This window comes from Carlito syrichta, unplaced genomic scaffold (genome assembly GCF_000164805.1).
Source record: "Carlito syrichta isolate Samal-C Ts95f unplaced genomic scaffold, Tarsius_syrichta-2.0.1 Scaffold308846, whole genome shotgun sequence".
Classification (NCBI taxonomy): Eukaryota; Metazoa; Chordata; class Mammalia; order Primates; family Tarsiidae; genus Carlito; species Carlito syrichta.
The window spans coordinates 158,840-163,369 of record NW_007252942.1 but is presented as its reverse complement, the minus strand read 5'-3'; positions in this window follow the sequence as shown (position 1 = coordinate 163,369).

Genomic DNA, 4,530 nt, shown 5'->3' with positions numbered 1-4,530 from the left:
AAAAAAAAAAAAAAAAAAAAAAAACCCACTTGAGAAAACTGCTTTTTGTTTGTTTGTTTTTTTATTGGAATCTCACTTTGTTTCCCAGGCCAGAGTCCAGTGAAATAATCATGGCTCATGATAGCCTTGACTTTCTTGGCTCAGGCAATCCATCCCTCTCTGCCTTCTGAGGTGCTGGGGCTACCAGTGCATGCTACCACACCAGGCTAATTTCTTTTTTTGAGTTGGCGTCTCACTCCATCACCCAGGCTAGAGTGCAGTGGCACACTCACGGCCACCAAAGCCTCAACCTGCTGGACTCAAGTGATCCTTCCGCTGCAGCCGTCCAAGTAGCTGGAAATACAGGCATGTGCCATCACACCTGGCTAATTTTTTGACTTATTCTAGAGATGAGGTCTCGCCAAGTTGCCAGGGTTGGTCTGGAACTCGTGTGTTTAGGTAATCTTCTCACCTTGGCATCCCAAAATCCTGGGATTATAGGTGTGAGCTACCATGCCTGGACTAATTAAAAAAATTTTTTTGTATAGAGACAAGTTCTTGCTATGTTTCCCAGGCTGGTCTCCAGCTCTTGGCCTCAAGCAATCCTCCTGCTTTGACTTCCCAGAGTGCTGAGATTACAGGTGTGAGCCACCACACCTGGCCAAGACAACTGTTTAAAAACACCGGGAGCCGGGCTCAGTGGCTCAGCCTGTAATCCCACACTTTGGGAGACTGAGGTGAGTGGATTGCCTGAGCCCACGGGTTCAAGACCCGCCTGGGCAAGTTAGTGAGACCTCATCTCTACAATAGATCAAAAATTAGCCGGACGTGATACTGCACACCTGTAGTTCCAGCTACTTGGAAGACTGAAGTGGAAGAATCGCCTGAGCCCAGCAGGTCGAGGTTGTGGTGGCCGTGAGCATGCCATTACACTCTAGCCTGGGCAACAGAGTGAGACTCTGACTCAAAACAAAACAAAACAAAACATGGGAAAGCAACAGTACAGCTAGTACTCAAGAGTCTGAGATTTGAGGGAAAAGAAGCAGGCATGGTGGCTCATGCCTGTAATCCCAGTAATTTGGGAGGGTGAGGTGAGAGGATTGCTTGAACTCAGGGATTCAAGACTAGCCTAGGCAACATAGAGGCATAGTGAGATCTTGTTTCTAAAAATAAAAAATAAAAAATAAAGGCCAGGTGCAATGGTTCACACCTTAATCTCAGAACTTTGAGAGGCTGAGGCATGTCTAGTGCTTAGGAAATATATGAATATTAGCTATTACAGTGTTAGCAGATAATTTTTCTAGTGGGGTATTCAACTTTTTGTTAGTTTCTAAGAACATTTCTATATTAGTAAATAGTAATCTTTTTTTATTATGAGTGTAAAACATGTTTTCTCAGTTTGTCTTTCAACATTGTTGCCTGTTTTTTGCCTTACACAAATCATTTGATTTTTTTTTTTTTTTTTTTGAGTTGGAGTCTCACTCTGTCACCCAGGCTGTAGGGCAGTGGCACACTCCCAGCCACCACAGCTTCAAACTGCTGGGCTCAGGCGATCCTTCCACCTCCGCCTTCCAAGTAGCTGGAACTATAGGCATGCGCCATTATACCCGGCTAATTTCTTTATTTATTTGTAGAGATGAGGTCTCACCAACTTGCCAGGGCAGGTCTCGAAGCCGTAGGATCAGGCAATCCTCTCACCTCGGCCTCCCAAAGTGCTAGGATTATAGGCGTGAGCCACCGCACCTGGCCTCATTTGATTTTTATACAGACAACCAGCAATCCTTTCCATTCTGGATTTAGCCTTCATGCCTTACTTGGGCAGGCTTTCCAATACTAAGATTAAAAGATAAAATGTTCTCCAGGCAACTTATTACAAACAAGATCTATGGATATATCCTGGGTACTAGAATTTTGTTTGGTGTCAGCATGTGAACACATGCACATCAGATTCCTAGCTCAGGCCGGGCTCAGTGGCTCACGCCTATAATCCCAGCACTTTGGGAGGTCAAGGTGAGAGAATTGCCTGAGCCTAGGGATTCGAGACCAGCCTGGGCAACTTGGGAAGACTTCATCTCTACAATAAAAAAAGAAAAATTAGCTGGGTGTGTTGGTGCATGCCTGTAGTTCTAACTACTTGGGAGAATGAGGCAGAAGGATTGGTTGAGCCCAGGAAGTTGAGGCTGCAGTGACCTATGATCATGCTATGGCACTCTAGCCTGGGCAGGAGAATGAGACCCCCAATTCAAAAAACAAACAAACAAAAAGCCGGGGTCGGTGGCTCAGCCTATAATCCTGAGCCTTAGGAGGCTGAGGTGAGTGGATTGCCTGAGCCCGCGGGTTCAAGACCTGCCTGGGCAACTTGGCGAGACCTCATCTCTACAATAAATAAAAAAATTAGCCGGGCGTGGTAGTGCACGCCTGTAGTTCCAGCTACTTGGAAGGCTGAGGCGGAAGGATCGCCGGAGCCCAGCAGGTCGAGGCAGCGGTGGCCGGGAGCGGACACTGCACTCCAGTCTGGTCAACAGAGTGAGACTCCAACTCAAAAAACAAACAAACAAACAAACAAAAAACCAAAAACCAAAAAACAAAGACAAAAAACAAAAAAAGACACAGCTGCCAACTGAAGGAACTCTCAATGGCCAAAGCTAGAATGGTTTGAACAATAAAATAACATAGTATTGTTACTACTCTAAAATAAATACCCATGATTCCATATTGATATAAATATATCATTGAATAAATAAATGAAGCAAACAGACAAATCTATCCTTGTGGAAGAATTCCTTCATTGTGCCCTCAGGAGGTGGAGTGTAACTCTTCAGTTCTAAATTGCAAGCTATGCATAGTGACTTCCTTCTAAAGAGTACAGAATGAAGAGGAAAGAAAATGAAGTGATTCTTCAGTGGAAAAAACTGACAAAACATGACTTCAGTCAGTGATCAAGGTGGACATCAATGCATCATAAGTCATGTTGATAGTATGTACCCTTGATACAATGTAAGGATACACTTTTCCTCTGTGGTTTTGCCCCAAAGCCCCATGACCTCAGTCTGTCTAATCATGAGAGAACATCAGCCAAGTCCCAAGTGAGGGCCATTATACAAAAATACCTCACTAGTACTCCTCGAAACTGTCAAGGTCATCAAAAATAAGAAATGGCTAAGAAACTGTCACAGTCAAGAGGAGCCTAAGGAGACATGAGAACTAAATATACATGGAATCCCGGATCAGAAAAAGGACATATGGAAAAAACTAAAGAAATATGAATAAACTGTGAACTCTAGTTAATAATAATGTATTAATCATGCCTTATTAATTGTGACAAAATTATTATACTAATGTAAGATGTTAACAGTAGACTAAACCGGGTGTAGGGCATGGGAGGGATTCTCTGTACAATCTTTTGAGATTTTTTAGTAAATCGATTCTACAATTTAAAAGTTTATTTTAAAAAAAAGAAGACCTTGCTGGGCACAGTGGCTCATACCTGTAATCCCAGCACTTCAGGAGGCCAAGGGGGAGAGAATTGCCTGAGCTCAGGGGTTCGAGGTCAGCCTAGACAACATGGTGAGACCTTGTCTCTACAATAAATAAAAAAATTAGCCGGTCTCGGTGGCTCAGCCTGTAATCCCGCGCCTTTGGGAGGCTGAGGTGAGTGGATTGCCTGAGCCCGCGGGTTCGAGACCCGCCTGGGCAGCGAGACCTCATCTCTACAATAAATCAAAAAATCAGCCGGACGTGGTAGCGCGCACCTGTAATTCCGGCTACTTGGAAAACTGAGGCGGAAGGATCGCCGGAGCCCCGCAGGTCGAGGCTGTGGTGGCCGGGAGCGGCCGCTGCACTCCAGTCTGGGCGACGGAGTGAGACTCCAACTCAAAAAAATAAAAAAAAAATAAAAAATAATAAATAAATAAATAAATAAAAAAGTTAGCTGGGTGTGGTCGTGCGTGCCTGTGGTTCCAGCTACTTGGAAGGCTGGGGCTAAAGGATCGCCTGAGCCCAGTAGGTCAAGGTTGTGTTGGCCAGAGCGTGCCACTGCATGGAATACTATAAGAAAAGGGTTGACAGATTAAGACTCCAACGAAAATAAATAAACAAACAAACAAATAAAAGACCTTGAGGAGTATAAAGTTTATTGGAGGAGACATAAATGCAATTGAAGAATTTATTTCACATGAGAGTCCTAATGAAGGGTTACAGAAAAGAAAGAGGCGAGGGAGAGGTGAAGGAGGTTTCACCACCAAGGAGGGAACATTTGAGTTGGGGCTTGAGGAAAAAAAATAGCAGTTGGTCAACCAGAAAGGAGAGGGGAAAGAAGTATTTTTTCTTGTTTAGTTTCTAGATAAACATCACTGAAGTATAGGAGACAATGTGCCCTTTCTCTTTCTCTGTTTTGAAATGCTTCTTGGCATGCTCCATCTAATGTCTGTTTCTTTCTTTTCTTTTTTTTTTTTTAGTTGGAGTCTCACTTGGTCGCCCAGACTGGAGTGTAGTGGCCGCTCCCGGCCACCGCAGCCTCGCCTGCTGGACTCCAGCGATCCTTCCGCCTCA